The 14,113-nt window shown below is 29.3% G+C and overlaps 1 long non-coding RNA gene across 1 annotated transcript; it reads right to left on the reverse strand.

The window, feature by feature from the left end:
* Positions 1–3,527: 3,527 nt before the first annotated feature.
* On the reverse strand, positions 3,528–8,448 carry LOC124374408. Its single transcript, XR_006923554.1, has 4 exons — positions 8,284–8,448; positions 7,363–7,451; positions 5,048–5,109; positions 3,528–3,750 (listed from the first exon to the last, which is right to left on the reverse strand). It is a non-coding gene; the product is annotated as an uncharacterized LOC124374408 (long non-coding RNA).
* Positions 8,449–14,113: the final 5,665 nt, after the last annotated feature.

Genomic DNA, 14,113 nt, shown 5'->3' on the forward strand with positions numbered 1-14,113 from the left:
TTGAAAAGAATTATGTTAGTTTGGCTAATAAAAAAAGAATTGTCGGTGTTCGACCTGGTATTGACAAACATGATGTTGTTGTTAAAGAAACAAATTTTAAAACCTCTAAAATTATCAGAAAACATCGATATTGTTGATTTACATGATCCGAATGTTAAAAAATGCCTTAGATTTTAAAGGAAAAAGAATTAGCGGTGTTAGTAAAGGAATTAATCCATTTGATGTTGTTGTAATGATTCAATTAGAAGATCCTATTAAAATGTTTAATGAACTAAAACAAAATTATGAGAATCATTCATAAACAGCATGTTAAAGATTTTACAACAGAAGTCTATGAAAAACTTGATGAAAGAAGTAAAAGATCAGTAGACGATGTTGTTGGTGAAATTAATGAAAAACTTACTAGATTTAAAGAGTCTTTTGATAAGTTTAGTTTAGATGCTAACGAAAACTTTTGAGAATATTGGTCATAAAATTTTGTTGAATACATATGATTTCTTATGCTGTCAAATTTCAAAAAATTAGAAGAAAACTTTAATAAATTTAAAGAAGATGTTGTTATAAGTTTTAGAGCCATCGACATCAGATTTAATGGATTAGGCGGCTATGATGACAAAAATTTCTCCTTTATAAATGGCGCTCATATATTGTGTGAGGTGTAAGGCAAAAACTGCAACAAATGATATAAAAATATTTACGCAAATATCAATGGAGTTAAAAGAATTTCTGGAAAATGTGCTGAATGTAACGCATAAAAAGAGGCCAATTTATAAAAACTTTGAAATTTTTTTTCTTTATAAATAGAGATGGCGGGACATTACAGTGCTTTCGATCTTTTTTATAATGCAACACGAAAGAGATTTGAAAAAAGAACATTGGGATGATATTTCTCAAAAATATGAATTATCCGAAGATATGATGAGATTATACGTAAACAAATTAAATTGGTATAACATTGCTAAAATATCAAAATCTGTCCCCAGAGTTCATTCAAGAAAATATACATTATCAATTAAAAGATTCATATGTCTGTTTCTTTGCCTCTATCAACACTTGAGTATAAAGTTTTTTGGATGAAAATAAAGATACAGTTGATTGGAATAATATTATAGATAGCGGTTACTATCCTGTGCAGATTTTATTGAAATATGTGACCGAGATCGCAAAATTTAAGGAAGAGGAATCCCGAATATGACGAAGTAGATCATTAAAAATGACTAAAATTTATATCTTTTCTTATAAAAACGTACATTAGATCGATGAAAAAATGATACACGATGTTTAAAAATTTTCTAAATTTTCTCTTATTAAATGGCGGACTACAGAAAATATGCTAGTGATATTGAAAGGGCGGAGTTTAAAAATTTCTATCCAATTAGTAAACAACATTTGAATGAACCGAATAAAAGAACTGAGTTTAATATTGATTTTGGAGATAACTTTTTGCTCGTCTAACTTCCAGTTTTATATTTCTGGAACTTTAACAAAACAAAGATGGTCAAGCATATCTTGGAACTGATAATGTTAGATTAATCGTATAATTTTATACCGTTTTTATTTTCTAAGATTGAAGTAAGAAAACACAATAAATTGATAGAAGAAGTCGAAAACTGTGGTCAATTAAGCACAATTAAAGGAACTATTTGTTATTCAAAAAGTGATGTATTTTCAAACAGTTTTTGAATCAACTTTTAAAATTTGGACAATTTTGAAGCGGTGCGGTCGGTGATTTAGCACATTTCTGGCTTAGGATTTTTTGAAAATGTTACTATTCCGATCTATAAAGGAGGATTTTATCTAAGTTTTATAAGAGCAGAAGACGATGATGTGATTCTGAAGACTGCAACTGGAAATGTTATGCCTGTTGATGGCAAAATTACAATTAACGAGTTTTTCATTAGAGTTCCGATGATTGATTACAAAACCACAGAGTAAAAATTCAGTTGATTGATGAAATTATAAAATCTCAAAACATCACGTTTAATTTTCTAGATTGGCAATGTGATTGAGCAAAAAGGTATTTCCGGAACAACTTATTCGTTCGATATCACAAATATTTATTAGAATAATATCTTCAATCCCAAGTTCGTTATCATAGGTTTTCAAACAGATAGACAGAATAATCAAGAAAAAAATCCTTCAAAGTTCGATAGTTTGAATGTGAAAAATATCAGAGTAAAAATTGAATGGTTCTTATTATCCAGATGAATTACAAAAATTTAAACATTTCCGGTGGTCTTTTCAGAATCATGTATCAGATGTATCAAGATTTTAAGAAAGTTTTACTACAAAAATATGGAAATGTATTACAACCCCAAAGAATTTATAGCAAATAGACCCATTTATGTCATTGATACAACAAAGAGTTTGACAAATATTTCTAGTTCAAAGAACGATATAATTATCAATATGGATTTTCAAAATGCTGTTACAAACGCGATTTGTTATGTGGTTGTGGTTGTGGTTTCTGAGAAATTTTTAGCCTATGAATGTGATTAAGAACGATATTAAAGGAAATTCAGTAAAAATACGTCTTATTTTCTGTTGAGCGAATGTTAGCAAATTTCATTATTTCCGTTTATAGATTTTTCATTAAGATTTCTGGATTTTTTCATTAAAACAGCTTAAGAAATTAGAAGCCTACAATGAACAGTAAAACAGCTATAGATTCGGTTATTTAACATTCGTGATTTACAGATTTTGTTTTATGGTTTCAATGGACAGTATTTTTCCGTTGGTTTTCTGACTGTCCCAAAAGTGAGCTAGGACCCTCACATTCATATCTACTGATATCAAAAGATACTCAAAGGACTGACACAAAAGTAAATTATAAAATGTAAATGGATGGTCATTGTATTTAATTGTAAATAGTTTATTTGAATTTACAATTTTAATAATGACACATGAATGAAACAAACTGTTTTATCTCGTCTCTCAGACAACTAATTTAGAAACTTCTCATAAAATCATCAAAAAGTGAAAAAATGTAAGTGAATTTTTGATTGTTTTGCTTTATAATTAAGTAATCCAAAAAAACTGGTTTCCTATGTAAAAAAAAACATTGTGCTGTTTCGAATATAAAAAATTATCAAATCAGATAAACAAAAAAAGTAATAAAATATTGACAGTTGATTTTTATTTTTTATTTTTCTTACTACAAAAATTTGTAAGTATATTACTAAAAAAAATTGCAAGAAACACTATTGTAGAGCAACCAAATAGACAAAATGCCCTGAAAATTTGACTAATTTATTGATATCCAAACTCATTCTATTAATATTTTAGCACACACATGCATTTTTTAACTAAACCAATTCAAACATTCATTCAGTCCTAAAGAGGCTAGGTTTAATTGCTTCCTCAATGGGTTAATAATGGGTAGAATTGAATGGCTATTTTAAACAGTGCAAACATTCTCCCTAGACTCCCAAATACTAGCTAGTCCAATGCGTTTAATGGTTACTGCATTGTATAATTTTTTGAAACATCTACTTTTCTATGATTACAAAGCGTAATAATTACCAGTGTTTCGGAAGAGTTGGCAGAAACCCCCTTATCGCTACTGTTCATCGGCAAGACATAAATGTGGTGCCTGGCGAGCAGAGAGGAGTTGAAGATGAAGAGCGGCTCGATCCAGTGGGCCTCGAAGAAAGTTGTTGTAGGAGTAATTGCAGCACGATAAGTATGATGACGATCAGTGCTAACACCTTGATCAGTCTAGGAGAGAGGCCACACTCATGTTTGTAGATCCTGCGGACAAGTGTCATCACCTTATCACAAGTGGGCTCTCAGGTCAAGTGGCATCAGTCAATCACACTCGAGTTCCACTAAACCATTCAATCCTTTTAATTGGTTTTATTAACTCTCGAAACTGGCAGTCATTTTTACCTCCGACAAGCAGGCAGGCCATTTTTGAGTGTTTTGTACCCGTACTTTAAATATTTCGTAAAAAAATACATTTTTACTACAAACCAACAAAAAAAAAAACAAATTGAAAATAAATTGTTGTTTATTTTTTATTTGTATGTGTTAATGCATTATTTTTTTTCAGGAAACATGTAAAGATAATTTACGGTGTAAAAGAATTATTCATAAACCATAAAAAAAAAGCGATATTACAAAATTATTTTGGGACTGCCCATGGTAAAGTGTGTTAATACTATAAAAAATTAGAATCTGAGATAGCCAGTTTATTCTTTGTTTTATCTCGTTTCAGAAAATATATAAATGTATCCAGGTTCTCTTGAAGAAAAATTGTATATATATTGTAAAAACCACAAATAATACATGAAAGGCTTAACTTGTTACTATGGGTTACGATTATTTTCAAAAATTGGTACACAAAAATTAATTCATTCCACACTACATTTTTTCAAAATATATTAAAAATTCAGAGAATTATACACACTATAAAAAATAATAACCACTAATAATAACCTATTTTTTTATTTTTTTTTTTTAAGTGATGAAATGTACCTAAATTTGTTACTATGGGTACAATTATTTTCCAAAATTAACAAATTTAATTATAATTTTTACACTAAATAATTGCAAAATATACCAAAATTTAGTACAGTACAGCATAAAATAAAGCTATAACAAGTTATGAACCAACATAATAATCCATACCCATGATATATCACTAATTTAAAAAATAGCTGGCCGATCTTTCTGACAATTTCTATGACGTCACTGGGACATCACTGTTGCCAAAATAGTAAAAGATTTATAAACAGGATATAAATAGTGGTGGTAGTGTTGATTTATGTACTATTTGAACAATCAAAACGTGTGTGTCAGATCGACGTTATAATGTTGATTGCTGTTTTGTATTTAAATTATGTATAATCAACACATAAACCATTTAAAAAGGTTTTAAGTTACCTATTAAATTATATTTACAATTAAAAACTTTTACACGTTTAAAAATCACACACAGTTGTAGAAGCATTCCAACAGTGAGTTAAAATTAAACCACAATAAATATTAATGCAAGCAATATTACACAAATGTATTATACTTAAAACAAAACTATAAAGAAACTTACCATATCCTTTGTAAGAAGTGTTGTGTAGACTATTTGGCCACGTTATTAATTTATCAATTCACCTGAAAAATTAAAATAAAACATAAAATTAAGGTTGATTAAACATGAAAACACAAACTTTATCCCTGTAATTATTTGTTATATATGAAAGAATTTATTTCATTTGTTTATATATTTTAAAACAAAATAAACATGTTATCATTTCAATGCACGCATATCCATAAACTGAAGAATTTACATAAAAAGGACAATTAATGTTTTGTTACCTACGATAAAAAAAATTGAAGATTTTATCAAAAACTAATACCTTTAAAAATTAATAATGACACGAGCAATTAATTGAAGTGTTGTAAAGTTTGTAATATAAAGATGTTTTAGATTATATACATGATATAGAAAAACTAACTGTTTATAAATTACTATTTTGATATTGTTTGGTTACAGGAATAGTAACAAAACAATACTATCCTAATTGACAGGCCTAATACACAATATATATATGTCCTGTTGTTATATAATGTCTAAATTGATGTTTTAACATAGTTACATTTTTTATAGTAAAATAGTTAAACTTATAGCGCATTAGTCGGTTTTAAATTTATGTCTGTATGTCTGTCCCCAACCACAATGTCTCCATACCGAACTGACCTATAAACTCAGCATTTTGCTTCATTTTTTACACAGTTAAGAATGAGTGTTTTATAATAGTGCATGTCTATCAATAGGATTTGGCTGAATGTCATTGAAGCTTATCCATTCTGAGAAGACTGAGGCAACTTCTATTTTATCTGCCACTGTGGGAGATATAAAACGGGAGACTTTAATAAGCGTCCTACACTTGTTATTAGATTGATATTATCGAACAATCCCAATATATTATCCAACTTCAATGTATGTAAAAAATCATACACAATAAGAGTTATATAATAAATGACCATAAACAAGATGAATCTGGTACATTACAATTTTTAAATACATAAATTTTTTATAAAGAACAAGAAAACCAACTACAGCCTTAGACTTAGATACCAAAGAAACCTTACAATATTTATAACCTTACCCAGTTGATTATCGATAAGTAACAAGCTTTTGTGAAATGGAGGAAAAGAATTCCACCCAATATGTTACCAGGAGCTAAACCCACATGTTGAAGCTACTTAAACAAATCTCTTCACTTGTGAAAAATATCTTACATATTTTCCTCATATTCATCGCCATTTTCAAAGTCTCCAAATATTAGTTACTTCTTGTTGTTAACTGTTTTATATTTAAATTACTGTAAACTAATAAGTTGAAATCATTATGCTAAATTAAATAAATTGTAATATGGAATTATCCTTCGGATAAAAACAATCAAACCATTCGATAATAGCAATTTGATTAATGAGTGTAGGCCACTTATTAAAGTCTACCCAGATAAAATAAAACTTTCTTTTATGTATGATTTGTCTTTTTCACAAAACATCTCAAGAATAAAATTAACTACTTAATCTATTTATACTAAATTTTGCTTGAAAACTCAGTGAAACCTAATACTTTTGTATGTATTAAAACTATAAAGTTATTATACTGTAATAACTGGAATTATTTAAAGAAACAAATTAAATACAAAAAAGTAATCATGTTTTTTATAATCACACTTTAAATGTATACTATAAAAAAACAAATTTTGTCTTGATTTTAAATTTAAAATATTATTACTAATTACTTGTACAAAATTGTTGACTAATGTATGTTATTAACTGAGTGGAACTGCCACAGCAGGTTTTCTGAGAATATTTATTAATGTTATGAATTTACCCTATATTTTTATATCAATACAATTTGTTGGCTGGTTATTGTTCTTTTAAAAGTAGTTGTATTTAACATTAACTAATCTGTTACAATTAAATCTAACCGGGAATTTTGCAGAACACTTCAATTTGAGGGTTCAAACGTAAGTAAAGGACGGTACAAATATCCTTTTAGGACCAAGTGCAGAAAAAGTAAACTATTAATGAATGGTGCATTGGAGAGTAATGGAACAATTGACTTCCAAGCTACATTGCAGACTGTAAATGGACTTCTCTTGTTCACGCACAGCAAGACGAACAAACAGCTCTAAAACTGTTCTCGCTAAACAAACAACCATGAGCCATGATCTAAATTGCCCCAGTGATACAAGCTGCTGCTCTGAACAAGGTAAACAAACATAATTAGCTTGGCAGTGTCATTTCTTTTTTCTCGGTTAAATACTAATTTGTCAATGTCATTCTAGGTTAAACGAATTATTGTTTAGGATTAAATGGATAAATTACTAAATTCAATATTGTTACCTGTCAATTTTTTGTTAACACATTCATCTTCAATCACCTCAACAGTTCTAGCAAGGTCGACCTGGACATTTAGAGGTTCTAGCAAGGTCCTAAATAAAACACACACATAAAAAATATATTAGAAAATACATATTTTTGATAGAATATTATTGTTTAATAAAATCCATGAGCTACAAATAAAAATTTCAATTCATTAACTTTGTATTCTAATATGAAACCAAATAACTTTTAAACCTGATCTAATGATCAACTATATTATATTTTACAAATATATACATATTCAAATGAAATTGAATTTTGAAATGAAAACTACTTATTTACATACAAATTTAATTAATGCAAATCAGTTATTTGACAGGTATATTTGATTTTGGTCTTTTTTATTATACGTTTAGTTTGGTTACTTAAACACAAATGTGACAGAAACAACCAAATACTAAAAAAATAATTTAATCATAAAAAGTAAGGGCTCTGTGGTGTAGTGGTAGCGCACTCACCTGGCAAGTGAGAGATCCAGGTTTGAGCCTTGCCGGAGTAAGTACTTTTTGTGATTAAATGTTTATATATATATACATATATAATATGTATATATTAAAACATTATATATATGTATATAACGTATACATATATATATTGGCTATATATATATATATATATATATATATATATTTATATATATATTCATTTCAGAACAGTTTGAACAAAAAAAGCTGTAGTTGTTTGTACAATTTTTTATTGTAACTCTATTGTAACTGAATTTGTAAAAATTCAACACTGTTTAAAAATAAACAAAACAATAAAACACCTGATAACATAAATTCTGAAAGCTAAAAGTAAATTTTTGAAGGATTTTTAATTTCTAAATTAAAATAAATAAGCCTAATACAATATTACTATTTTCTACATGACCTTGAAAAGTACCTTAGTAATAAAGTGCAGAATACAATAATTACATTTCACTAAAAATTTTGTAAATCACTGTAAAGATAAATTTTGTGGATGATTCATGTTGGGAATTTAGTTCTTAATAACATTGTTTATAATAAGTCAACTTGGTATCCATGGTACAAAAATTCACCAAATCTATTTAGAGGTCACCTGTAACCTATATCAGTACTTCTCCAATTGACTTGTTTTGGTGGCAAAGAGGTCAAAAATTAAATTAGTCCACAATTAAATTCTTTTCCTTTCTTTATTAAGAAATCGTATATACTTCTGTAGTAGTAAAATTTATTAAAGTTATTGTATTTATAACAAAGTTTTTTCCAACAAAATTTTGAATTTAATTTACACTTATCTCCCAAAACTAAAGGACAAAGAGTTCTAAAATTTGTTTTCTTCAATATTTCAGGCCAGAAAAATAGTATACATATCACAATACATTTGAGTGTCACGAAGTATATTCATTTTACTCTTACTAATATTTATTTAGAAACCAGACTCATTTAATTGGCCAGTCATTCATTACAGTTGGTGTATTTAAATGTTTTATTAAACTAAACTAAAACAATGAAGGTTTTTGAACCAAAGGAGTAGGGGCTCAAAAATTAAAATGTTTTTAACCATTCCTATCCTGAATATCCTGTAAATGCATGGGTATTAGCTGAAATTAGCAAAATCTTATTCTTTAAAAACAAATTTCACTCAAGGATACTTAAGGTACTTTCTTATAGAATGGACGTCACACTTGTTAAAGTGCACTATACCTGTTAGGTTTGGTTAGTTTAGTTTAAAATAATATACAGTTTGTAAATAGTCTATCCATGTTGTAGATAAAATACTTTAAAATGCTTGTGTAAGTAATTTATGTTGTAGATAAAATACTTGAAAATGCTTGTGTAAGCCATGTCTGGCCAGCCAGACTAATTCAAGGTTAGGCTATCTCATGTTAACAAAGTGTTATCATTGTCTATCACTGTCACTGCATCATTCATTAGGGAGCTCGCTATGCATGCATTGCATTTGTCATGTTAATGAGCACCTGTGCACTCACTATTCCTGAAATTTTCGTGTATTTAAAGATACAGAATGCTAGTACGTAAATATGACCTCTGTACAAAGGTGACATGGCCTTTGGATGCAAGAGAAGAAGTACCTCCACCATGTAAAAATGTCCATCACAAGTTGGTACGGATATCTTACAAACATGGATTTTAACCATAGCTAGCATGCCCATTCTTCAGACCAAATGTTAGCCCATATGAAAATCATTGAGTTCCTGTGGTGTCTAGGAGCTCGTTTTAGTGACGAGAATTTTGGAACAACCAAGAGTGATTAACAATGCCACACCTTTGTTTATCTCATGATTTACAACAAAAAGACTAATTTGAGTTAAATATACTAAGGAAATATGAGATTCTGATCTTATTAGTTTCATTTATAAAATATTGTTACTAATCATAAATGTGTTAGCTACCTACTAATATAAAAGGACAATAATTTTATACAGCAAAATCATCTGCCAGTTGAATTTTACCACTGGCAAACACATTCAAGAATACTTTAGAATTCGTATTAGACTCTATTGGTTCACATAACACATTTTTCCACATACAAACTTTTAACTATACAGTCTGGATTATTTGTAGTTAAAAGATACTTATATCCACTTTTCATTCTACCCTAATTTTAAATCTTACATTTAAAGATTAAATCAATAATCAATTGTACTGTTCTTCTAACATAAACAATCAGCTGGGTATTGTACACCATAATACAGTTTATCTAAGCTTTAAAAATCAACATCATTTTTGCAAAAATTTGAGGTGTGTTCATTAAAAATTTGTGCTACATATTTAATTTACCCGCTTATATTATTTGTTGTTTTTTAAAAGGAAAATGCTTAGCAAGTGGATAGAAAAAGTAAAAACCAAAAAACATATAAGGTCCAGAAAGCTTGAAAATTACAAAAAAAAAACTTGAAAAGGAAGGACTTGTAAACTGAACAAGCTATCAATAATGACTTCGGCCATCACCAAAGATGCAGCCGCATAATGGCGATCGAAATTCTGGAGGCTCTTCTGATCGCAAAACTCATGAGAGTTCACTAAATCGGTGGACTATCTAGGATTTAAACCTAGTTTCAAATATGATAATAATTTATATGCAATTTTTGTTTGTGAGCAACTGAAGATTCATTGTGGAAATGAAAGCATACTATGAGAAAATTTGTTTAAAAGAGGTTATAGATCGTTTTAAGGTAATGTGGTTTTTAAAGACTATCCTATGTAGTAGTAAAAAAACTTCACTGTGGGATTTAATAATCAAAATATTTATAAATACTGAATTAAGCTTGGAACTTTTAAAATTGCACAAGGTGAGACAGAGGAAACTTGCTTATTTATAAATTAAACTGAAAGTTAATAAAAGGTATATATTTAAATCTTTATATATCATAAAAAATATTTACATTTAAATTTTATTTTGACTTGATCTTAAAACATAATTATCAGGCAGATGGCTTCATATCAATATAATCAGACTGAATTTTGATAACTTTTTTCCAGTATATTGGCGACAGTAGTTCTTAGTCACACCAACTTCATTCCATATGTTACAAAGTACAAATGAGCCTGTGATAAGGAAAAAGTGGTGTAAGTCAGTTTTTTTTTAATATTTTCAGTTTTTCTAACCTGATATGAAACTCCTTACAGGGTTCATTACATTCTGTACTGGAATAGTGAAGCAAGGTCAAAATCTTCAATTCTTTATACCTGTTTATTGGTCTTTGAAAAAAAATTGTTATTTAACAAAATATTAATTTTGTTTTGAAGGAATAGTGGTGTAAGTCTGGGACTTGCTTCACTGCTCCACACTGTGATTAAAAAACACAACAGCATGATTCCATTAGATGGAAGAGTGGTGTTATGTTCTGGTACTTATTCCACTGTTCCTTGTGTTCCTTCAGTTTGCTTATATAACTGGGCTTTCGCAAGCGTAAACCATTAGTGCTCTAAGTACACGTAGAATAAGAGATGGCTCTCGATGGAAACTCAAAGGCAAATCTGTGAAGTATCAATCTTCAGTTGCCAGATGCTAATGCAGATAGTTAGTATAAAAAAAATTTTTTACAAACTTTTCAGATTTCAGATGGAAGGACTTTTAGAGCCTTACAAAAAAATTAGTCATAGGACAAGTACCTGGGTCTGATTATGAAGGGGGTAAGCAACCATGTTACATAGAAAAATAGGGACTATGAACGTTTAATAAAATAGTGAGAGTATTCCACCATTTCTTCTTTCCCTTCAAACGAATCCCAAAAACACTACACAAGGACCCACAATCCAAAATAGGGATATATCTCTCAGAGTTCTGATGGCAATGCAGAAACCCAGTGTCAGAAGCCATTTTTTTTACCGCTCGATACTTTTAATTTCTGTAATTTAATCGTTCATTTTCATCCTCCCGGAAAATGAATACCTGCACAAAATGCGACACATTCAAAGTGAAATTGTGCAAATGTGTGTAAAACAATGAGGAGAAGCACAATCTGTTTCAGACTGCTCATGAGTTCTTGCATTTGCGGTTTAAAGCGGTTCTTTCACTAGGCGCCCAAAAACGCTTAAGAGAGGGCAATTGGAAGAAAGATCCAAATCAAATCCAGATGTTAAGATTACTATGCATTTACTTTTTTGATCTCCAAAAAGCATTAAAGGCCATTATCCTTTCCCTAGGGGGGGGGGGACTCACCTGTTCTGTAGCGTATTATTAAACGCAATATGTATATGTATAACCTAGGGGTGTTCACGACAAGCTATCCACAGGAAAATTGGATACCATGTATGTTTAGGGAACGATGGTTACCTCCAACAATATCGGTATACAGACCTCACAGGGGTTCTCAGGAGATAAAGTTCCTGCATAGTTTGGAGCATTCCTACGTCACAGAGTCCCTGAAATACTGTAACCATTTGTTGTCCATGGTTTAGTGACTATTTGCGGTGGGCCAGACGCTAGCTATGATTGCACTTTGTTACAGCAAGTAGGGGAATAATAACATTAAAATTATCGATACATAAGTTATATGACGATGGTCGGCCATTCTTACTTGACCCAACGATGGTGATTTTTGGGTGTTATAGAGAAAGCCTTCCTTGGTTGATGTATACCCCCTCAAGATTGGGTATAGTGTTATTGCAAAAATCCAAAAATCACAAAGAAAACCCTTACTTTGTGGACAGGAAAATGTCAAACAGAAAAGATATGCTTTCAACTCATAACTCTTGAGAAATCAATACAACAAGAAGAAAGAAAAATGCTGTGAGGTAAAACCCATATAATCTTGGCATCAAATAACTTCATTGGTTAAGGTATATGTACAGGATATGAACCCCTTTAAAATCCTGTACAAAGAAACTCTTAATGATGATATGCGTTTTGATCCTTTGGATATTACACCTGCCAAGATAGAAGAGGACGGACACATCGAATACAAATCTGGAGCAATGTTTTTAATGGAACCTTCTTTATTCGAATCCTCGTGACAAATGTCACGTGTCTTCTAAAGAAGAAAAGACATGATGGATCTTCTTCCATAGCATTAACCTACCAATCCACCATGGGTCTTTTTATGAAATCTAGTGACTGCAAAGTCTCAGTGTGTATGAGAACCCTAGTTTATCGACGAGTGAAATGCAGAAACAGATAAATCTTTTTCTAAAATTATCAAGAAAACATGGTTGTTATAACCTAATTTTAAATTTAATTTAAATATTTTATTTGTAATATTTTAAAATTATGGTTTACTAGCTACTTTGAAATTGATATTGTTATTAATAATTAAAACTTACTATTTCATGGCAACAACGTTTTATTATTCATTCACCATCCGTAACTGTTGAAGGAAAAGTGGTTGTTAAAGTCTCTATACTTAATATTAATTATTTTGATTAGTAGTAAAACATCATTAATAAGTAAAAAACTACCAAATTGCAAACTGCCCAAAAGGTTAATATACAATGGTTTATTCAGTAGAATAAAAAATTTGATTATAAGTTTAAGATTAATAATGTTTACACCTTTTTGGATTTGTTGCAACTGTTTTTAGTAAATATTTCCCCTTTCATTGCTCCAAAACTTATGGGTTTAACTTGACTTAGACCGACTTTTCCCTTTCACAGGGCTCAAATAAATAGTTGTCCACTACAGTTAAAACTAAATACTAATATTAAATTTTTAAAATATAACTAAAAAAAGTTACAACATTTATTAGTTCATTTAAATGGTAGAAAACTTACATCTTTAACCCAATTTATCTTTTAATTCTCTCTTTAAATGAATTAAATTGGTTTTTTGTTACTTGAAAATATTCTCTTAAAAGAATATAGAGACAATTTAGTTAAAATAATCTTTTACTTCTTTTTTAAAAAATTTAACAAGATCTGTTTCCATTATAAATTTTGTATTGGTGAAATTATGTAAATATCTCATTACCTCTGTTAGGTATGTTTTCTTTTTGTCAAAATTTGAGATTGTTTTGGGTGGTCTATTAACCCTTTTGAGTTGCACACGGCATATTTCCCAAGGTCCATACGCATAAATTGCCGGAGCATATTTCCTTCTGTTTTTGCAAGGTGCTTGGTGTCGATGTGGAAAAAACTATATTTTAAAAAAACATATTCAAATCCGACTTTGAATCATATTTTTTTTTAGTTTGTGTGTTATTAAAACAAGGTTATTTATTTCCATATAATAATTATAATTTTATTTTTATATTTTACACCAAAAGGAATAATAGGGATTATAACAAAAA

The sequence above is a fragment of the Homalodisca vitripennis genome, unplaced genomic scaffold, assembly GCF_021130785.1.
Source record: "Homalodisca vitripennis isolate AUS2020 unplaced genomic scaffold, UT_GWSS_2.1 ScUCBcl_8312;HRSCAF=16373, whole genome shotgun sequence".
In the NCBI taxonomy this organism is placed as follows: Eukaryota; Metazoa; Arthropoda; class Insecta; order Hemiptera; family Cicadellidae; genus Homalodisca; species Homalodisca vitripennis.